Source organism: Aythya ferina (assembly GCF_964211825.1).
Source record: "Aythya ferina genome assembly, chromosome: 5".
NCBI lineage: Eukaryota > Metazoa > Chordata > Aves > Anseriformes > Anatidae > Aythya > Aythya ferina.
In genome coordinates, this window is record NC_140301.1 from 1449873 (window position 1) to 1474102 (window position 24230).

General features: G+C 39.2%; 1 protein-coding gene across 26 annotated transcripts in view; it reads right to left on the reverse strand.

Annotated features, from left to right (window-relative positions):
• MICAL2 (microtubule associated monooxygenase, calponin and LIM domain containing 2) overlaps positions 1-24230 on the reverse strand; it is a 163516-nt gene that overhangs the window by 117418 nt on the left and 21868 nt on the right. For 13 of the 26 annotated variants that reach the window (XM_084519769.1, XM_084519756.1, XM_084519755.1 and 10 more), the window contains exons 1-2: positions 8381-8532; positions 7039-7120 (exon numbers count right to left, since the gene is read on the reverse strand). The gene's annotated coding sequence lies outside the window, so the exon portion shown is untranslated. Of the gene's footprint in view, positions 1-7038; positions 7121-7994; positions 8146-8380; positions 8534-18041; positions 18216-23127; positions 23147-24230 lie in introns of those variants that run through there. The other 13 variants (XR_014693215.1, XM_084519759.1, XM_084519757.1 and 10 more) reach the window with 8 other exon arrangements.

Sequence of the window (24230 nt, forward strand, 5' to 3'; positions counted from 1 at the left end):
TAATGGGAAGAGGAACAGGTAAAGGCAAAAGATCTGAATGAGCAAGTAAAATACAATTTTGGTGGAAGAAAAATATCTTTGGTGCAAGTCTTGCTGCCACTTCCTTGCTTACAGAAAGTTACAGCTGCTGTAACTGACACTGACAAAAACCTTCAGGTCAAAGCACCTTGAGTGAAATTTTTAAACATGTTCTAAAAGAAGAAAGTTCAGCTGTTTCCACCTTCCCTTAGCATTGAGAAAAGGTTATCATTACACTGACACTGCTATAAAACGAATGCAGTCATCTACAATTGCACCACAGAGATGGCTCTGCTGAGAACAGGGGAGGGACTGCACCTGCTGGGGTGTGCCAGGTGAAACTCATTGGCATCACAGCATATGACTAAGCAGGTATTCTGGTACATCAGTACTCAACCACTGATGTAAAAATAAAAGGTAATTTCTTCCTATTTCACCCCCGCCCCTAAAATACAACAAAAAAAGTTACCTGTATGAAAAGAAACAGAACATTGGAAATGATGTTTAAGAAAACTTAATAGGAAAAAAAAAAAAAAAAAAAAAAAAAAACAACCACCACCACTCTACTTTGTAGAAGTTCCAGTAATTCTCTCTTTCTCACATGCATTTTCAATAAATTTTGCATGGGGGTTAACATACTGGCTATAGGACAGACAGGTAGATAGATAGAAAAGGAAGGCCTTCACATTCTTTGTTTATCCATATATTACTTCAGCAGAGCCAATAAAACTGAAAAGAAGTCATCCACAGGCTTTGTGATCTAGGAGAGTGAGAAGTTAGTCACAGACCAATATTTACTTCTTGTATGCAAATACAGACCTGCTGCACTATATATGACATTTATTTATTTACCTTAGAAATCAGTGAACTAACAGTGACACTTAAATCATTATATAGCTATTTTCCAGATTATATTGGTAGCTATATTAGCTTGAGGTTTCAAATGAGCCAGAGCACCTTAGGCACAGGTATCCTCTTAAGTCTACGTCAGTCATCTCCCGCTGAACATTTTACTTGTCGAAGAACCCACATCTTTACCTTAAAGAGCAAAAGAGTTTCATATCTACATAATTTTGTAGAACTACCTGCTTTACCTGGCCACCTGAAGGATGCATGTAAACCCATTAGAAAAAGCTGAGTCAAGAAGCTGTCAACAAACAGTGCTAATTCATTTGTGTACTTTGCTGCCAGGTTGAATGTTGGAGGCACCTTACATAACAACACACAGAACTGTCTCACCCTCCTCTGAAATAGCTGTGCAACTCCTTTTGTTCCATCCTAATGCATGACGAATACAGTAAATGAGAGACAAACATTTTGACTCCATAACTGAGACTGAAGATGCTCCCACACACGAGTTACTGATCATTAAGTCAGGTAGCAGCCAAAGAAGCAGCTATACATAGATTCAGTGGTGTGAATTAAAAGGAAGCATAAAAAAGCCTTAAGATATGACCAAGTTTCTGCATTTGTCATGAAAAACATTAAATACATTACTGGATCCTCTACACTCACGTACTAAGGAAACAATCACAGCTCCTTCCTCAGCATAAAAGAAAATGCAAAGAAAATAATACTCCACTTTGCATTTTTACATAGGTAAGTATAAGCTGAAGACCTTGCAGATCTCCTTTCCAACAAAAATACTGAGAGGAAAACTCTTCATTGTAGAGTTCCATCCCCAGAAGTAAACCCTGACAGCAGCCTTCTGTCCCAAGCAAGGGGCCAGCACCCACCTCTGCTGCCCACACCCAGGCCTCTGCCAAGCTTTTGGGTACACCACGGCTCCCCTCTCCCATTCCAGTACCTGCTGCTTCACATCTCCCACAGCCCCCTTCCTCTTAGGACTGCCATCAGGCTCAGGACACCATAATCCAGCGTCAAAGAGTGCCCAACTGCCTGCGGTCAGCATCCTGCTGAGTCCACCTGCAGGGGAGAAGCGGTGCTCCTGACAGCACAAAGCCACCCCCCTCTGAGTGCTATTCCATGTTTATCTTCACAACTGGGATGTGAAGTAGTCATTAAAATCACTCCCCAGAGAATATTAAAGGTGATTCTCCACTCAGCAGGCACAAAGGCAAGTTGGCCTAGAGCATGTTAACCTATTTTCCTGTCTCCTTATCTAAGTATCAAAGTCACAAACAAAATACAACTGAGCTGTAGCACTCGTTGTGTCTTACTGTGCTGTGTGGAGCAGCTCCGTAGTATGTGTGGGGGATATTACTCACCACCCCACTGCTGCAGTTTCATCTCAGATACCTACTCCTAAATATATACCAGGTACATGGGACAAGACCCAGCACTTCATTAAATATTTGGCACATTGTCTCAAATTACCTTTGACACACAGGGTTATTTATACATCACGGCACACTGCATGCCTCTGTGACAAGATAGCATCACATAATACTGTATGTCAGGAATGCAGGCAACAGATTTAAGCCAATCCCTGCTTCAAGACACTTTTACTAGGAAGGCCGTCACAAACTGAGTAATATCCGTTTTATACTCTGAAAAACGTACTCTATTCTTTTCCAGGAAATAAAGTCAACCACCCTAATCCTTCCCCCCTCTTATATACATCCCTATCAGAACAACAGAAAGATGTTTCTTCCGTCTTAATAGGCTCGTTATTGGGACATACTGAGTCCTTTACACAAGTCCTAATGCATTTGCTAGGACACCTAATGTTGACTTGGTGCAAGGGCAATGTTTCGAAGAGTAATTACAGCAAGAGGTATTTGGTTACACATGCTGACTATTGGCTTTGAACATGCACCAATAGTTCATATTTACAGAGCTTATTTCCAAGCCTTAAACACGTGCACATTTCTGATATTCATTCAACCACATTAATGTTCTGAATACAAATACCAGAGAAGTGTCATCTGTTTTTATTTTTTTTTTTTTAATCCATAGATAGAAATGGAAGGAGCCTACATTTTGCATTCATCTTATGAAGCAACACCATGCAATCTGAAAAATGGCTCCATAATTCAGTATCTGCTATCCCTACAGATGTGCAATTATCTAAACAATTTTCTGAAGTGATAGCAATAAAGCACATGTGACAACCACAGGAATTCATAGCACTCTCTGGAAGGGGAAAACCTAACACTGAGAGAAGGCCATGAGTTTGGATTTGAGAGAACTCATTCACATATATTCACAAATCTTCTCCTAGTCTGTTCAGAATGCAACTTAAAATTATTCTCCATCTCAGCACAAGGTGACACAGCATGAAGAAAATCCATAATAAAAAGCCTGACAACAAGCACATAGAATAAATACAATAAATGACCCTCTACAAAAGGAAGCCGATATCATGAGTAAGCAGAAAACAAAAACTACCTACTATCTTGTAAAGTTAATTAAGGGTAATGTTTAACAAGAGGAGCTTTTTTTTCAGCTGGAAAGAGTGTCAGCAGAAAAGACTGCATTACACAGCATGATGAACTTCTCGCTTGCATTTAGCAACTGCCTTCAGAGACCACATTTGTTTTTCTAAATCCATCTGTGCTGATCCCTGTGCACAAAGGTATAAAGGACAAGGCTATCGCACATCGCTACCACTATCTGCCAAACACAAGTCTTCTCAAAGATAGGGGAGAAAACAAGCATCTCCTGCTCCAGCTTTTGTTATTAATATTATTTTTGAATGGTTAATGATTTGTAGCTGGACTCCTTCATAGTTGATTTGAAGATGGTGGATTACAAAGGAACATCTTGGAAGATCTAAAAACCTTCTAACTGGCTACTGGAATTGACTATTCAAGTAAGACAACAGCAAAATATGTTATCTACACTAAGGAGCATTTTGATGCACTCAGTCTTTCAAAAGTAACACAATACTTAAAAACAACCCTCTCTCTTCTGCACATTTTATGGATATGTGATACAATTATAGTAAGACTATTTAAAGTTAGTTAAAAACATACCCTTTAATTCCCCAAAAAAAAAAAAAAAAAAAAAATCACATGGCTTTGGAAATTCTATTTTGATGCTTGGCTATGTCAGTCACACAGAAGGATAAACTGTAACACTCCCCTAGTTATTACTGCAGTCTGCACAGGCAATAAGCTGCAAGCTTAAAAGGTCTGAGAAGGGTTTATCATGGACTAACAGATCTGAAGAACCTGCTTTTTAAGAAGCCAAAACCCTGTAACACACATTTAGAGTCATTTTAAAATCTGCATCGATGAAAGCCACTTGACTGAATGTAGCAAGTAAAGTAACCACTAGAATTGGTTTGGACAAAAAATGCCAATGTTGGTGATAGGAACAAAAATTTAAATCTAATCCTAATATTCCCAACACAATACAATTAAGCCATCTGTCTGAAGGAGTCAGACCCCAAATAGCAAGCTTTTGAAGACCAATTAACAAAATGTAGCAAGGTTCCAGGTGGAGGAAAAGTGTAGCAAAGAGCCAGGCAGGTCATCTCTGAAGACATGGGTTGTCTTCAGAATGATTCCTTTCTCAAAAAGTCTTACCATTACATCTCTAAGACAGGGAAAAATAAATAAATAAATAAAAACAAGTTCAGACTTTCCTCCAACATCTGAGTTACTTGGACACTGAAATAAACACAATCAGAACTTGAACTGAACATGAGCTAGGGCAGTAACATCCATCATAATTTGTGTCGTGGTAGGATCCACCTTTCTGACAAGGAACTGGGCTTCCTCCCCTGTCTCACATGTTAGATGGCCCCCAAACACTCAGAGGGGAAAACAAAACAAAATCCCTCACTGAACAGCAGTCTGGAGCAGGAAAAGGGCTTGACAGCATACACAGCTCAGATTTAAACCCAAGGCAGAATTTTTTTCCTTTCATGGAACTAAGAGTCTAAATATGACTAAAGATCATTTTAGGGATGTTTTCACTTGCTTGTAAATGCAACTATGCATAGATGAAAGAGTTATTCTTAGTCATCTTCTCTACGTCAAAAATAAACCCAGCAATTTCCAGAATGTGTCACAGTACAATATTAACTGGGTATCTGCAGTCACTGAACCAGTGGATACTTAAAAGCTTTAATTTAGAATATCTCTATTTTCTGGAAACAGGCTAGTGTATGGTGCTGGAATACCCCGAACTACTAATACCACTTCTGAAGGAGTCAATCTGGCAGCATAAACACCTCTAAAACTGGTTCTAGTGACAAGCACACCAAACAGCATGCCCTCCCTTAGCAGCCAGGGTGCCAGACACAGAGCAGAGGCTGCATTTTTCAAATTTATGGCAAGTACACAAGGACTCTTCAAACAGAAAGCTTGAAAAGGTGCATCAAAGAAACAATTTGCTCACATATGCTGTAAATGTATATTATACAAGTACACATGTATTATACATATATATGCGTGCCAGGCTGCCTGTACAGACACACAGAGTGACCCCTCAGCCTTCCTGTAGCTCACTCACCCTGGATGCAAGACACAAGCAAGCTGAGAAAAGAGAAGTACCATACAGGAAGGCAGACCTCAATTTCAGTCATCTGACATTGGTATCATTTTTAAGGGAAACAAAATACACCTTTCTCCTCAGAAGCAAAGCCTCTTCACTAGAAAGCTAGTTTTCCTGCTGACACCAGGGGAGTCAAACTGAGAGGAAGGACTCCTGAGGAACAGATACACGTTACCAAGGGCTCACAACAAATGTTACAGCCACATGGAAGAGTCCCAGTGGGAAATATATAGCATTTGAAAGTTTTCCCTTGAGTTTTCAAGATACTAATTATAAAATACCAGAGCAGTGAGACAGCTGGAGCAGATACAAGGTACATGCTAAAAGAGGTGAAAGACTTAGAGCATATTCGCAGAGAAACCAGATAGCAACCACCTCTCATTTTATGGTTTCTTACACTTAAATAAAAATAAAATAAAATCTTTTCACACAACACCTACTTCTAGATCCTTCACAAAACTGAAGAAAATCTGAAAACTCACAAACAGCAGTGCAACCACCACCCAGCACTGAGCTTACCACACTGCTGTACAACTTTAGGGCAACAGTAAGGCAATGAAGAACAACAACAACAACAAAAAAAAAGAATCAGTTTAAAACAAAGATGACTTCTCATTTCCAAACACTTACAAGCCAGTAAAGAACTTGCCCACTTTCACAGATAAACCAGAAGTCAGGCCACTTGCTGCCAGCCACATAGAAAAAGGAATTTTACTGCAGCATCCTTCAGTTTTCTACTGGAATTTCATTTCTCAGCTGCACATTATAAGCCACAATTTCAATACCTTCTTCACATAATATGAAGATAAGAGCAGCAGCCAATATCAAGCAGCATTTTACAGCCTTCATGCATCAGGTATTAACTTGATAGGTTTATCTAATGTGGGGAATAATACATGTTTTGCTGAAAAGCAGGACTGAATAAAATGCACCAGTTGAATGTTACAGAACAGCCTGCCAGGATGCAGTCTTGCTGTGTGAAAAAATGAAGATGCAGGAAAAAGCCCCAAAATTTCTAAACCTGAGCCTTTAGGTGAAAAGAGGCCGTTACACATGTGCGACACAAAGGTGCACACTCACAACACTCACAGGTGACACAACAGTTGATTCAGAGAATATTCATGTCCTGTGGCATGTGCTGCTGGTGACCCCAGCTCTGCATTACTTCCACTGCAGGCTCTGCTATCTGCCCAATGGGGGAGGCAGCAGCGATAAGGAGGAGGTGGGGTAAGATTCCAGTCAGGGGAGTAAGTGGCTCATTACTACTCCAGGCAGCAAGTAAAATGGTTACAGAGATAAAAACAACACTTGTATTTTTAAAGACAACTTCTATTTTCAAACAGAGAATGGTAAATTTATTGTACTTTTTTTTCAGATTTTAAAGTGAAACATGACAAAAAACAAGACTGAACATAAGATTTCGTCTAGGTAAGACTCAGATCAAGGATATGTGGAGGGTGAAGTAAGTGAGTATAATTTCAATTCTCAAAGCTTTAAGTAGCCTCATAATATGCGGGGGGGGGGGGGGGGGTAACAAACAAAAAAACAACTTACACTATCTCCAGAGCCAGGAGAAAAAGTCTGCTGATACTTCAGTACAATTCTTTACAACTGAAGTTTCCATACGATCCGTTCCCTGGAAGTGATAAAAAATGCTGTGTTTAGTGAAATAGCCAGATCCTTCAAAGTAATCATACATGGACAAACACTTATACACAAGAGTGCTTGTGTAAATGAGAAGAGACATGAATTCCAGTTTGGTCGTTGGATAATCTGTTTTCCACCCATGTAATATGGACAGATTGTAATAAAAAAAGCAACCAACAAAGAATGGTGAAATGAGGGAAGCAAGATGCCCTCTTTTCTCCCACACGAAGGTACTTCGTGAACATCAATTAGATGTTAGTATCCCTGGGAGGCAAGTGTGACAAGCCCTATTAGGCCAGTTTGAAGATCAGGACAATGAGTCACATAGTGAGATTAAGAACTTCCTCAAAACCAACAGCAGAGCCAGAAAGGGGGCAACTACACCCCAGCTGGGCATTGCAGCAGGAGGCTGCTGTGCTGTGCATTATTACAAGACCTGGAGTCTTTAGAGAGAAAAGAAAAAAAGGGAAATGAAAAGAAAAAAACTGCTTATATGAAGTTTTCTGGCCATGCCAACGTGCCTCAGTTTTGACCTGCAGGGACCATCCTTAGATGCAAGAATGCAGTTCGGTTTCCATGCTCGGATCACATTTTGGCTGAAAGTGCCAGCAAGGTTGCCAATTGTAAACGGTTTTTAAAGTCGGCAGAGACCTCCAGATCTTTCCCGATAAGCTAGTTAAAGAGAGAACTGAAAGCTTTTTGACACCGGTTCAACCGTGTAAGCCTAGGGGCAAATAAATCTACATTCGCCAGTCTTCAAACTAGCCCTTTGCCAGCTATCTGCATTTAAGTCACATGTTGAATTTGCACACACAAAAAAAACGGAGCGAACACGACAATTACTCTCGTAGGTTAAGACATACTTCAAAGCCCAAAGAAAAGCCCAGCAGATGCCACGTCCAATTAGCCCGGAAGGTGAGCAGAGCAGGGTGTCACACTCATTAACGCGCTCATTAAGACGCGTCTAACCTAATGGCCCCCTTCAGTGTCGCAGGGCGCTCTCCCGGGGCGCTAGCAGGGTCCCCCGACACCGAGGGCTCCCGCTCCTTTTCCTACCTCGCCCCAAGCCCCCCGCCCGGCCACGGCCCCGGGCCGGCACCGCTGGGGGAGCGCCGCGGCCCCGGTCGGTGAGCACAGCGGCCCCGGCCCGCGCAACGCCGCCCTCGCCCACAGTCCCCGCCGAGGGACGGGGACGGCCCCGGCCCCGGCCCCGGCCCCGGCCCCGGCCCCGGCCCCGCTCCTGCCGCACCTGCTCCGCCCGCAGCAACGCGACCCTACCGACGGCGGCGGCGGCGCTCCGCGTGCTGCCCACGGCTCGGCTCGGCTCGGCGCGGCGCGGCTCGGGGCGGGGCCGGCGGCCGGGGCGGGCCGGGGCGGGCGGCCCGGCCGCCCCAGCCCCGTGCGGGCCGCCCCGGGCGCCCGCGGGCTGGCAGCAAGGTGCGCGGCCCCGCCGAGCGGCTCTTCGCTGCGCCCCCTCGCGGCCCGGGGGCGCCGCGGGGGGGCCCGGCGGTGCTCCCCGAAGCTCCCCCGGCGGCGCTGCCCCCCCTCAGAGGCAGCGGTGCAGCACCGGGCAGCGGCCCGTCCGTCACCGCGTCTGTCACGGAGCGAAACGGGCAACGCGGACACGGCTGCGGCTGGCTTAGGTGGGGTACATGGGGAAGCTGAGAGTTGTCGTGTGCGCGGAAAGGTTAGGGCGGCGGGTAAGTAGAAGGCTACCGAGAAGAAAGTTCAAGAGCGGCAACAGAGCTGTGCTCGCACTAGGCTGCTTGGCTTCTATCAGCAACAACGCCTCGCTGTTGGTGGAGGCAAGGTTTTACTGAAAAGAAAACACAAACAAGTAGTACTCGCTTGAACTGCTGCAACAGGAGGATAAAATGCTCTGTGGCCAAAGCATCTACGTATCTACTATCCTAACACTTTTTAAAAACCTCAGCAGGCCTACCATTTCTTTAAGTGACTGAAAACAGTCAAATATTTTGACGTGCCACACGCACTATACCTTAAGTGACCTTGAAAAAGCCTGTGGGAGCAGAACCCTTGTTTCCCATGCCATGAGCTACCTGACCTTTTTCACACTTGCCTGCTCTGAGCCAAATTTGAAGCTGCTTTGGAGAGAAAGCAAGTGTGAATGCAGCCCTACTTACCCACATGCAGATGAATGTAACACAGTCTCTGAGGAGCCAAGCATTTCACCACCTCTGAAATAATATGTCAATGTCAACAACAATAATGTGTCAACAATTGTCCACATTTAATTGCGGACAATACCTCTCATTTGGGTTGAAATTTGTCTTCTAGCTTCTTGGGTCTTGCTTAGCTGAACCTTTTATTTGGTCATTAACTTTTGAATTGCAGTATGTTTATCTGCTTGCTTAACTTTGGGAGAGTAAGAGTACTTTTTCCTCAAAGTGATAAAAGCTAGAATAAAAAAAAAAAAAAAAAAAAAAAAAAAAGGTGCATACCGTCTTCCTACTGTCAAAAAGATAATGCAGCCTTGAGGAACACAAGAATGAGAAAACTCTCTTAGCAAAAGTAATCTGGAGTTAGCAAAGGGGCAAGTGCATAGTAAAGAAATAATATCAATGTGACTTGAACAAAGTCTTGCTCGTTTCAGTCCAGCATTAAAAGTCCCATGAAAGCAAGATTCTTCCACAGATGGCCCAGAAAATACAAACACAAAATTAATTGAACCTTTCCTGGGAAATATTCTCAAACTTCCTCCTTTAGGAAAGATGCTTACAACTTTACCAGGTGTCCTCTTCCCTTCGCTCCTCTCAGAAAAAGTTATTAAGTCTCTAAAAAGAACCCTCTCCTGCCAAATCCTTCTAGAATTTTAAAGCACTCCCTGTAAAAAGGGAGGCGTGTCAAGGGCTGCAGAAAGACCACCAGGGACCTTGCTATTCTAATGACTCCAATTAGTATGTTTACTGATTGTCCCTAAATACATGACCTTTGCAAATGGTCAGAAGATAAATGTATATTTCACACTCTCTAATCTTAACTCTTATCATAACCATCTTTTAAAATTATGTCTCATTAGATGTTACTTAACCGGAATTAAGAAATTCTTTATCACAGTCACGCCTATCTCTTTCCAAAGGAAAACATGGCTTAGACACGATCTAATCTCTCTGGGGTAAAGTGAATACACTTCACTAAAGATTAGTTTGATAAATACTAATCAAGAACTACAAATTTGGCATTACATGTAGTTCTGTTGGCTACTGTAGCCCACCCTCCCTTATGTCAAGTGTGGGACACAACCATGAAATAAAACAGTGACTTCCCTCAGTGCTGCAAAGCTTCCTCTTCCATAACCCATTATTTTTGACAGTGCCACTGCTTGTAATTTATTTATTTATTTTGTCAGTCTTAGGCTGTTCTCCCCCTTTTAAAGGACTTGAGAAAGGAATAAGAATAGACCTTATGAAAAATAGTCCAGCCCTAACAACTCGCATGAAGTCACGCCTGTAATGCTGCTGTAGGGTGTTCATCCCCTCACTGTGGCTGACAATATAAAGCACTCTCCTTCCTGACATGTGCAAGCCTGTTTATTCAAATTTTGGTAAACCTAATACTATCTACAAATCCAGCATAATAAAAGACCTTCTTATGGTATTTAAATGATCTGTCTGATCTTTTCTTATTAATTGTGGATATCTTCAAAGTTAACTCGACTTTTTTATACAAGAGATACTCTGGTTGTTAGTGTTGCAGCCTGGGTCTCAGGAGACCAGGCTGGACTCCCTCCTCCACCACTCACTTCCTTTATGCCTTTGGGCAAGTCATACATATATCGAATGTATTGGTTTATGATCTATAGGGTGAATTAAGTAAATCTGCTCTTCCTCATGGGGTCTTATGAGGGTGAAATCTTTGTATGAAGGTAAGAACCTTGGCATTGTACTACATCACATGATAGGCCACAGGTATTTTCTTGCTTATGGTTTGAAGTTTGTCATCATATTAATGTCTGCTGACAATCAGTTAAATACAATTTTGTTATTCTTTTTAATGAGCAATAAGCCATTAGAGAGGTTCTTTTAAAGGAATTTTGCTTTATAAATTGTGGGAAAGAAAATAAATCAAAGGAAAGGAAGCTGATTTCTTGATGTGGGAACATGTAATTTTCCAGGAGTCTGGAATAGCTGGACTTTCTTACCACATGTTCAGGAAATATCCCTTCCTACCTGATCCTGAATGTATCAGATAATACCCTTGGCATTTAATGGAATTACTCTAGTGTGAGACACCTTATAAGAAATATTTCTGTTCAAGTTTCTAAATACATTAACGAATTTATATATGTCTGCTGAGGAACAGTTCAAAACATTTTGGTTCTCTGGTAAACAACAAATATTTGTTTCTTGATTAAAGAAAACAGAGAAGTATCAACAAAACACACCTACCTTAGAGAAAATATAGTGATCTGTGATAAAGATTTGGGGGAATATGAAAACAAGCAAACAAGCAAACAAACAAAAATATAGAAGGCCTGAGTGTTTGGCACACACCCACATGAAAATAGTTCCTAGAATGTGACTGTCAGTGAATAAAAGGAATCTCTGTAAACACACGTTTAACCATTCTGTATGTCATCAGCAAGTACCTGAGATTATTTCTTGTCTGTGGAAAATCTGTCAGAGACAAAAATTACTTTCTGGATGCTTTGATGCTAGCATATTAAATCTTAACAGATACTTTATTTTTTAATTAAATGTTATTTATGTTTTGTGGGTGTTACTGAACAATGTCTTCCCTGAGTGTCATTAATGGAAGAAAGAAAAAGTGTGAACTGGTGAGGACCATCGTGTTAAGTCTGAGTACTGAGATAGTCTGTGGTGATATTTCTGGGAAATTTAATGTTTATCAGGCAACTGAACTCAAGGATGAAACTACATTTCTAATTGTCATGCTTCCAGTTTCACAGACAAGATTCTCATTCTTCATTTTTGAATTAAACACTTCTAGTTAGTCTGTCCTATGGTAAGTGTTTCTTTAACGAGTATGAGTTCATCTTTGTGAGCATACCCATGTTAGAATTTTAATGGGGAATCTCTTTTTTTTCTCATTCTCAGGGAAAGAGGTACTTTCTTTGGTAATTCCAGAATGTACTTCAGGAGTTTCTAGAGACTGATCATTTACTGTGTTGCATTATGCTATATTAGAGAAGAGATGAACTCACTTCTCATGCTTAGCCAGGGAGGAATGGCTAGGAAGAAGATCTGTTCATTTTTTAAAATTATCTTATGCAAATGTTTTTAACTCACTCTATGGAGATAAAAGAAAACAATCGGCAAATGTTGGCGATCAGTTTTATCTGTTGTACGTTATTGTCTGTTTTGACAGAATAAAATAAATAAATTATATGCATTCAAACCCTCTTTGTTTAAAAAATAAAGTTGCTAAGAAACAAGAGTCATGCATCATTAATGCCCTTTACAAGTAGCATTTATATAATAACATGAAACTTAGCCATGGTGCACTTGGAGACTGCTAAAGTGCAACCAAAAAGCAGATCTGTGAACTGTGTATACACAAAAGAGACTCCTGTTTTAAGGTTTTGAGTTATACGTCTCTAATCACTACTTCAACCTTGGGAAAATTATCCTTGAAAGACTGAACTTCTCGTGTTTCTCCGTAAAAAATAAAACAGTGCTCTCAAACTGCTACTCAGGAATATGTTCTTGAAAGTTTAATTGCTGTTTAACTACCCAGTGCAACTTATGTTTTTCTATTTTATATCCAGCTACAGCAGCACTGATAGTTTCTCTTTCTTATCTGATCACAGCAAAAATGCAGCTTATCCTCCTTTCCGTGTTTTCGTCTCCAGTTTCTTAAACAGGGCCTAAAGTCATTTATCTCTTTAATATTAAGCTTGAAGAACCTAATTATCACTTCTGGCCCCTTTCCAGCACTGTCAGGTTTCCATAAACCTATACAGAACAGCTGTGCTTTACACAATGCCTCTGCTCCCAGAGGAGCTCAGCATTGCCATGTGGACACAAGCTACGTGCAAACATCAGTGCTACCAAAACCCATATGCCAAATTCCAAGTGCCTCAGAAAGACATAACCCCCTTCAGCACTGCTTAGAAGAGGGATGGAAGACAAGTGCTACAGTCCATGTGGTAGAGCAAGAGAAGTTCTACAGCAAGCATTTGACACATGGAGACTACATGTGAAATAAGGCCATGGTCATTCTTCTTTCTGCCATAAGCTTTGGAGATTCCAAAGATGTTGCAGGTAATTCAACCCCTACTGTTGCCTCCCCATGAGATAACAGACTCTGCAGTGCCATGCTTCCTAGCACCACTTGGCTATTGGCTTAGCACTCAACAGAGAAGTGCCACCTCATGTAATGCCACCAGCTGCCAACGTAACACTTGGAGGCTTGTTGGACAGCCTCCTTTCTGTTGTTTGGTTTTTCATAGCTGATGTGATCTCACTGGATCATAGCACAAGCAATATTTTTATTGAAAACCTGTAAAATATTTTTATGAACTCCATGATTTAGTATTTAAACATGTTGTGTTAGCAACTTAAACAAAGGTAGCTTAAAGAGAGACCTTTTTAGAGTTGCACTGCCTGCCACTAGCTTTTCAGTCCCAGTGTCAGCATAAAAAAATATATATATATATCTTTAATTAAAAAAAAAAAAAAAAAAAAAAAAAAAAAGGTCCTGTGCATTTGCAAATTTGTCAATAGGGCAGTTGGCATTTTTCCACCCTTCCTGCTCATGTATAGTCAGAGTTTGAAATATCAGATTTCAGCTGGTAAAGGAGGAGCCTGAATGCATGGAGAGCAAAACCACTTTGAATTCTCTGGAATGGTAACAGCAGCACTTGGGGAGAAAACAAAGCCCGGGCACAAATGCATTTTCATAACAGCTGAAATGAAGACATTTAACAACTGCCACATTCCCAGAGGAAATCCTGTTGAGCAGGAACTTAGCTCATCAACTTGTATGATGGCTCTATGTTTTTCACAGAACTGGCATTTCTTTCAAATGCCCTTTAACAGGTTACTTATAATTCATACATGAGATTGACCCACGAAACTCAGCACAACTGAAGTCTTCTTTTGCCACTCAACCCTCCTGACGTGAAAGCATTTCTTTCTTTATGCATGCAAAGTGCTTCTTTGCTGTATTGCATCCTTGCAATTTCTTACTGAGCAGCAATTATGCTGCTGTTTCAACACAAGCATCTGGCATCACACATTCAACAACATACTGTTTAAGAAAGTATAAGCTAAATACTAAAAGGTATGTCAGTATTTTAAAAAATCATTTTGAAATAACTTCACAGGATTCAAATTGTTTCTCTGTTTATAGTGGTACAAAACTTCCTGGTGACCTAGAGATCTGGCCTTCAGTCTGGCCTTTCACTTTCACCCACACTGCCAAATATTTATTGTTGGACAACAAAAATAATTTTAGATATACCTAGGTAATTCATTATTACATTTCAATAGAACGCAGCCCCTATCTAACAGACTATTTCAGAGAATGGTTTACTGTCAAACGTTAGAGATGAAACTTATTACAAAAAGTTCTAGATTTCAGCCAGATCTCCATCTTTAAATAACTGAGTTAAATGAGTTGATTCCTTCATGAGCTCTGCCTCTTCTCTTATCATTTACTCCAGATAGTGGAATTCCAGTAGGAATTCTTTTAGTGTACAGGACTAGTACTTTCAGCAAACATGTAGATTTCACTGTGTACTCATGGAGAGAAAGCTTATGTGTAATTTTCTATTTCACAATATACCCAGATTTTGAATACATGCCCACTTGTGCCTTCTGTTTTCCTTAAAACATTAGTCATATGAAGCCTCAGTAAGCATCTCAAACTAAACTGATGTCTGCATGTCACTATTTACAAATAGTGCCTGGAGGCAACAGAACCTATACATTACTACCATTTACTGTTACTTATGTTTATTTTTTCCTTTCTTAGTAAGGGTTTTCCTACAGCATTTTCTGGTTTCAAGTTTCAGTTCAGCCTGCCCTTGGTACTGTACGTAGTACCATTTTCACCCTAGCAGTTCTGCACTCCAGCCAAGGAAAGTCAGCTGAGAACAAGGGGTTGGAGCGTCTCCCAGGGCCTGGCTGGGTTGTATTGCTAGCACTTCTGTAGAAAAATATGCTAAGTTTAATGAAGTCAGTGGAAAGACTCCTGCTGGCTTTCGTTAGCTTTGGATCTGTCTGTAAATTAGGAAAGTTTGATTTTAATTCCATTACTTGTCCACAGTTTTGTTGTTATTGTTTTCCTGTGTTAACAACATACCCCCCCCCTAAACAATGACAGAACTGGCCTTTTCAGTCAAATGATCAGTTCCTCAGTGAGTTACGCTGTAATACGACTGGACAGGGATCCTAAGATTGCTGCTAACTGAAGAGGGAACAAAACATCTCCTTTCTGGTTTTGTGGTCAAAGTTGCTGACTTCAAGTGAATTGTATAATTTCCTACCATATTTTGTAACTCAGCATGTGTTAAAATGCCATTCTGAAATGAGAGATTACCTGCTATCCTACCTTTACAGAATACCAGTCTGAAGACAAGTCATAGTCCTAGAATAACTAAGAAAATGACATGGAAACTCGTCTAAGGCAACTCATTAATTTAACAATGATAGAAATAGTATTAACTGAGGAATCCTGGCTTCTGTGTTCTGTTCCTTGTTCCCTCCATGTGTATGACATATACACACCATAACACAGAGAAAAGCACATTGGAAATGCACAGTAAATCAGGATTTTGACAGTTTAGCAAGGGTAACATTAAATAAATATGTATTCTTGGAATTAAAAACATAGACCTTCAAAGCAAGAAGGCAGCTATCAAGACAGTTTATTTTGAAGTTTAAAATCGGTTAATGTCCCTGTACACATTTGTCTGAGTAAGAAAAAGATGTAAAGAAAGTACTAAGTAATTTAATGTGTTTTCTAGTTTAAAAAAAAAATCATTAAAAATACTGGCCTTTTAAAAAGACAACATCGATGCAGTCATGTATCAATAGAATTTGCTTTCTGAGTAATGATTTTCTCTCCAAACATTTTCTATTTATAAACCCCCTTAAGCCTTTTGCAATGTTTCCTGTGCAGACATACCACTTAATCATCCAAAAATGACTCAGCCAATCAGTCCAGGAGCTTCCTGGCCTCCAAACAAACTGAGGATTCAAAACTAGGGAGAAAATCACAAACATGCTCAAAACTTGACTGATTAGTCAAAATACTGATGCTTAAGACATTTTTAATAGATCAGGAATATGTTACAAGTTGTTCACCTGGTAGCACTAAAACACTTCTTCAGCAAGAATAAAAATAACTTGCTCATTCAAAATGCTTTACAGTTCTGTAATTGCTCCACCACAATATTATAGTTCAAAAGCAAACAAACAGGCTTTTGACAGAGATTTGTAATATGGATAACCCTCCTGCTGCTCTTAGGTCTGGGGTGCACATTGTTTTGAAGAAATGCTTAATCATTTTTGCCTAAATAAAAAATCACCCAAGAAACACAATTAAAGACATATTTTCATTTTCAACTTGCTTATTTACTACCACATTGCTAGTTTTTCAGCTCTAGGGTATCAGGATCTATCTAGGATATATCTTGCTATATTTTCTAAGCACAAAATGAATGCTGGCAAATTTTTGTCCATATATGTCATCCAGCATATTTGTCTGAAAAAAAGATTAGAGGTGGAGCTGTGATACAAAGCGCAAGCAACCTCAATTCTCCTTTCAAGAGCAGAAGCATTAACAAAAAATTAAGAACAGAATTTCATCCTAAAACATTAAGTAGTCCACTACTATCTGCATGATTCATCATGGAAACAACTACAGAATTTCTTCCATGCTCTACAGTACAAGAAGAGCAGTAGAAATATTTCCTTTTACCCAGATGTTGAAGCACCATATTTCCGGCATTTCAACCAGGTTTGAAGCCAGCCTCACCTACATGCATTGTCCTAACCTGTATGTACCAACAAAGTAATAAAACATTGCTGAGTCTGTAATCTCCTGAGGGACCCAATCTGCAAATAAATTTCAAATCTCTACCACCTCCATAAAAATAATAGATTGTAGAGCTTAGGGATATGGTTGTAGAGCTTAGGGATATGGTTTAGTGGAGGGCTGTTAGCGTTAGGTTGGAGGTTGGACTCGATGACCTTGAGGTCTCTTCCAACCTAGGAAAAAATTCTGTGATTCTGTAATAGTATTTACTATACTATTTACTTGCATTACTAAGGGCAGTTTTTCGTTTTGAGGACTTGAAAGCTGCTCTGTTTTGTAGCTGTGGATGCTGAGGCCCAGGGAAATAATTTGCTCATAGTAATAGCACAAACCAAGAGCCAGGCTGAGAATGTAGCTGAGATGTTTTTACACCTAGTCCATTTTGACCTTCATAGTTTATCTAATAACCACTTGTCTCCATCATTTTCAATTGCAGATAGAGAAAACAAAGTTATGGAGATAACATCATTTACTCAAAATCTACCTTTTAGATAGCAGCTTCTTTTCTGCTACTGTTCAGATACTTCTCAAATCTGAGGCAAGAAGGAATAATCACATACAGTTTATGAAACCTTGATCTATTAAGCAAGAGAATACCCGTGATCAATAGCAAGAAAATTATATTGATTTGATTTTTATATTTTTTATTGTTATTAGATAGAATAACTGGTCTTTAATTATAGTGCTTTCTTTCAGGCAAACTTTTCAAACATGATGGAATTTACAGAGGGACAAGGTAAATATCAACATACAAGGGAGGGCTATTGAAATGAAACCTATTTCATATTAACTCAAGTAGCTTCATATTAAAAGTCTTAACAAAGGATATACCATTTATGGCTGCATGCAACGCATGGCAATACATGCCCCCATCCTGAACTGACCTGATTGCAGTCCAAAAGTGATTGGAAAAATAAGAATGCTGTATCATCTGACAGCCAGTGTTGTTCTGATAAATGTCCAAGGTCACATTCCAGTGCTATCATTGCTGGCCTTTCATCTGCAGAAGCTGTTCTCTCGCTTTCACAGCCAGTAGTATAGCAGCAATTTGAAAGCAGCTGAAAAATATATAAGAATAACTCCCATCAAGAAAAAAAAATATCAAAAGACTAGGATATTTGCAGCTAGAGTTGTAGCCTCAAATGTGTTAACATCTATTTCTACTCCAAGGTTTGTTTAAAGTATCTTCCCTTCTACATGACTTGTCTTACTGTAGGTTCTGTATGGAAAATTAACAGAAGGTGTGAACAATGAACTAGTGCTTACCAAAGCTTTGTATGTCTCAGTATCAACACAATGCCATTATTTATCCTGTCTCTGGCAATACAGGTTCCACATTGCTCTGCTTCTCATATTAAGTGATATTATTATGGTAATAATGAAGCTGCCAGTCAACACTGCAAAATCTAGATATGTTTTTGCTAAGTCTTCATTGTTAATCGTGTAAAAATAATTAAGGACACAGGCAGATTCTTAGGTGAGATATGTCTCCCTCTGTTTTGTGAGCCAAAGTTCTTTCAGCAGGTCCTATATGGGACAAGGCAACCTAGACTTCTGAAAAACAAAAATCTTTATAGCTCTACGTTATGAATATAATTGCTCGAAGGGAAAAGAGAGATGCATCTTCAATGTCATCCCAGGTTGTACTGCTGACCCAGGGAAGGTACATGAAACCCTTGCCCTATAGCTGCAAGAAGCTTTGATTTAAAATGTTTTTTTTAAAATAGATTTGGACAAGTGCCTAAGTCTGAATGCCCAAGGCTTTACTCTGCAATAGAAGGGAAGGAAAGAAGGAAAAAAAAGGAAAGAGGGAAGGAAAGAAGGAAAAAAAAGGAAAGAAGGAAGGAAGGAAATTGGATCAAAAAAGAAAACTCCCCAAATAAATATAGGTTAAATAATTGTGCTGAGACCTTGGCAAATTCCATCTCCTTTCAACTTAATAGGAAATAAGGATTTGAAAATTTGTGCAAGCCATCCATGGTATAATTTAGCAGTTTAACAATGTACCTTTAACAAAAAATCATTATGTAAATGCAGTTTTTGAACTAGATGGAGTGGAATGCGATGTATACAGTGTAGAAGAAAAGCAAATATAGGGCATCACTGTTACTTCAAAGGCCCCTATTTGTATTGTGTTCTTAAATAACCTCCTCATCCACTTCCACAGAAGGTTACTTGCCTAGTTTCTTCTTTCCAGCTTCACCCTTACTCTGATACAGTAAGATCAGAATGGATGCAGAGCAAACCAGCTCAATTCCAGTTCAACTTGTTCACATCCCATCCATAGATGATCCAATGTACCTCTTCTGGGAGGTTCTTCCTTAACTTGGCCCTTGAAAAAGTCTCACTGCCCCGAAGAGGCAACTCTGTCTCGTCCAAACCTGAATAGACAAAGCATGAACACTTTTTTGCATACACAAAAAGTGCAGAAGACTAACACCCATTCAGCTTCATCCCACTGCTACCAACTCAGTGGTGCAGCATCTGATCTGTATCTGGGTGATAAGAACTTAATTTCTTACAAATTATATATTCTGAATTATTTTATGTTCTTTCAAGGAAGTGCTCAAATAAAACAAAATGGTAAGGCTGTAGTTATGTAGTTAGAACAGGATAAGTGATCTCTGAACTCAGTTATGTAACTTGTCTCAACATTCTGTGTCTATGTAACCAACACAGATGTAAGAATTAAAGGATGTCATGGAAACAGGATACAATACAACAGTAACATGCAACTAAATTAGCTGATTTGAGTCTAGTGAGAGAAGTCTAAGAAGTGACTGTCTTGGCAGGTAGGAGTTACTGCTCCCTCAGATGCAGCACCTCATCTGGCAATAATGCCGTTGTTGTGCAAATTAAATGGATAATCTTAAGTCATGTAAAATTGAACATTCAGGCACTCAGAAAATATAGGCTCATTTTACTTTCACTACATTCACTGTTTTTGATAACTTCTGTGTGAATTGTTTATGTGGTGGTGGAAAATAACAGAGAAAAGGAACCATGTCTTCTACTGTTTTGACACACCTTGAATATACCTTTGATAGCAGAGGTTACTAAAAAACAATAGGAAACTAGGTTTCAAAGGAAAACCAATGCATAGATTATCATCATTTAATTTGACTTCCTATCCAACATGGGCTAAAGAATCTCACTCATTATTTTCAAACATACACTTTCTGCTTGCATTATTTTACCTATCTGAGAAATAACTTTGTTGTTATTTGAACAGCTTAAATATTAGAGAACCTTCTGCATACCAAAGAAAATTGCACCAAGAACTAGCTTGCCTCAGAATAAAAAAAAACTGCTGCAGTTTATTTGTGGTTTGAATTTATCTAGTTTCTGCTTCCAAATTTAGGGCGTTTCTTCAGCTTGGTTATAGAGCTGACAGCCATCTTTCCTTTACTAGTGGGTTGTGATAAATCCTGTCTCTTGGAATAAACAAATAAATTAGCCTTTGTTGGGCTCTTCCTCTGTAAGAACCAATTGTTAATATTCAAACACATTACACAAGTGATCATGCCTTATCGAGTTATTCCGGTCAGGTTTTATAAGTGATTTGGAGTCCCTAGCATTTGCCATCTTGACTGATAAAAACACTGTATTTCAACAGAGCAAGAAAAAAATCTTAGGGGTAACTTAGAAATGGTTAAAGCTAACTACTCTTATTACCACTTCTTCAGCTTGTCATTCAACTAGCTATTTAATACAACATTTCTATGGTTTTTGTTTTAAATTAGAACATACAATGTTCTTACAATGACTGAATCATATATTAGATCAACACAGGTATCTTTATTAGCCACATTTACAAATGCATATTGCATAGCCACTGTCAAGCTCTATCACTCATACAACTATGTCAAGTGGTATCAATTGTTACCATCAGGTTTTTTATTTTCTTATTGCAACTCACCTCAGACTTTGTCTAATTTTGCTTCTCAGGGTAACTGGTCTGAAGTTCATGATCAGTGCCTTTTCCCTGTTTAAATTTTGTTACATTATCTATTTTTAAGTCCCTGATATCCTGCAATTTGGTAAAAATGCTACAGGACTAAAAAGTTCTTTAAACATCCCATCTATATCCTTTGAATTCTTGGTGTACAAAGTTGTAAACATATCTTTGTACATACAATAATTTAAAAGTAGGAATTTGAAATCAAGAAGGACATATGCCATTACTCAATGCAAAGAATCCATAACAGAATAATGTGACTAGTAAGTTTTAAGATTATGAAGTGCTGTTATCAACATATTGACTCTATCAAAACCTTTTAATAGTGGTGCCTAAGCAGGAAGTGAGGGAGGAATCAGTTATCCAGTCTTCAGTGAATAAGGGTGTGGACAAGTGTTAAGACATCCAGAGTGGTGACAGGGTCAAAGCCTAGTGCTCTTCCACAAATAGTTGAAAGAAAATGTTCAAATGCTTGGAATACTGTTCTCAAACAAGATTCAAAAATAACCCAAGAGTCTCAATCTGAAAGGATACAGTAGCTGAAAAATAATTCCATATAAAGAAAAAATAAAATCAGTAAATTCAGCAAGTGGTTATATTTAGAAGACCTTTGTGCCAGCTTTTTTTTTTTGTGTGTGTGTGTTTGTGTGTGTGCCTTTTTTTTTTTTTTTCCTTCCTGGTAATGAATTTTTGCCAATCTTTCTTCTTCTAAAGATAAATAGAGTAAAACAGGCAGTTTCTCGGTCATGAGAAACAAGTAAAAGACTGCCCAGACTTAACAGAAAAAATTAAAGGCTGCTCTGGATCATGCACAGTAGCTACATAAAGGAGCAAAACTTGTTATTGTGGATTTCCACGCCAGAGTAAGATCACTCAGAAGAAATAATTTCCTGTTTCATTCATAGAGTTGATACCTATGACTCTGGAACAGCCAGTCCAGGTTTATACTGTCCCTAAACTCACTGACCAAAGAAGAAACAAACATGACCATAAAACAAACAAAAGCTGAACACAAAGCATGACAAATAATGTTTAACAAGTCACAGCAATATTTTGTCTTTTACAAAGAATTTAAATCTTTTAGAACTTGCAGTTAATATATATATATATATATATATTTTTTTTTTTTTTTTCTGAATTAAGCTCTGTTCTTGTCCCATTGATAGATTCAGTTTCTATACATTCTCTATACTAAGAGACTCATTTAATTAGATTCCGCTACATTTATTCCTATGGGAGAAGACTATTCACCTGGGGAAGTGTTCTTGTCTCAATCACTGCTGACCAATATGCCAGAATAGGCTGTGCACGTTGAACAAAATCCAGCTTGTGAAGAAAGCCATTTTTAAACAAACAAAACAACTATGATTGCACATAACATGACAGATTTTTTTCGTTAAGAAGCAACACAACAGATCCATGTCAGCTGGAGATCCTAAATTTAAACCAAGCAGTATCAGGTTTCTGACATGCACTAAAAACACCTATACCTCAGTATTTGTTAGGACTTTTACATCTGTAGTTGCATTTGAAAGTAAAAGAGGGAATCTGAAGGGGAAAGCGAGAAGACCCCAGAATATTTCTGCATCAGAAGTGGGAAAAGGGTTCCAATGTTTTCTTCCTTAATTTTTGACAAAAACCTAGCACATAGGAGCTTCTGAAGAGCTATAAATTGCAATTCTACTTCTGAAATCCTGCCTTCTCTAAAGGAAGGGTTGGTCTTGGGACAGTGCTGTGGCAGCCTGCCTAACTCCTCCACTCTGCTACAGCAAGTAACCCACTCATCTCAGAGAGGCAGCAGCAAAATTTTATGTTTTTCCATGACATAACCTCACACATTATATAAGTAAATATATATCTGTATGTATAGGCACACAGAGAACATATTTATACTGCTAAACATTTGGATTATGAATGCATAAATAAAATGAAGGCTACTGGAGCCACCATAAACTATCAGAGTTATACTAGTTTAAGTATAACGAGACTTATTATACAATGTGCAAACTTACACCACTTGCTCTAGCTGTGTCAATACCAGAAGACTGAACTGTGCTTTTGGGAAAACGGTATCTTCAGTAAGTACCAGCAGCATCTTAATCCTTTTAGTATGGCTCTGATACACTGATCACCAAAATCTAGGGCAGGCCTCTGAAGTTGTTGGATCAGGCTCTAATACTCCTTTAGATCATAATCCTGCAAAGATTTAACATTTACAAATAACTTTATCATGTGAGTAGTTAAATGGGATGTTGGAGGATCAGGGTCAGAACTGGAACATTCAACAGATTCCAGCTTGGGCTATATCTATCAAGGATACAACAGAAAGGTAAGAGTTAAAGTGGCTTCTAATCAAACCTCATTCTTTGGAACATGCAGTATTGGAGGACTTGGTTAAGCTTAAGTTCAGACACAACTATTCAGTCCTATCAGCTTCAAAGGGTTTTAATCAGCATGCAAAGCTAAGTACATCTGTGAGAGATAGAGACCTGGGTCATGGCAGTCTTACTTCTGACACAAGTATTCTACTGTGACACAATGCCTGTTTTAACATTTTCCCCCTCTGTTTCTAGGTCTCCCTCTTTTTTAAATCTTCATCCTCCAAATCATCAAGCAGGAGACATCAGCTGACACACTTTTCTTCTCTTTTGGCTTTGAAATCCCCTCTTGATACCTCAAAGTGCAAATACTGTGAGGATTTTACCTGCAGCAACAATTAAGAAGATGTTAGAAACAGGAGAGCTGAAAGATAGAAACTACTCTTTAATTTAAAAGTTAAGCAATGGGTGTTTATAGCCCTCAGCTGAGCTAGACTACCCTGCCCTTGACATCTCAAAATTTTTAGTTCTGGCTTTGGCCTCTTACATTCTGTGTAAAGCACTGGAAGTTTAATTTGAGGGAAAAGAGTTGTATTTCTTGAACAAGTTTTGTATGACTTTGCAGGGGGAAGAAGAAACTGAGTAGTAGAAGAGGTGTCCAAACAAAATAAATTCTAAAAACACAGGCAGGCTATAGGTGTGTTAGGTGAGAATATTTTCTTGGTTGCTGCTACGTTTGATGTTACATAATTAAAAAAGATTATCTAATTCTCTATGGGCGTATCCAACTAGGGATC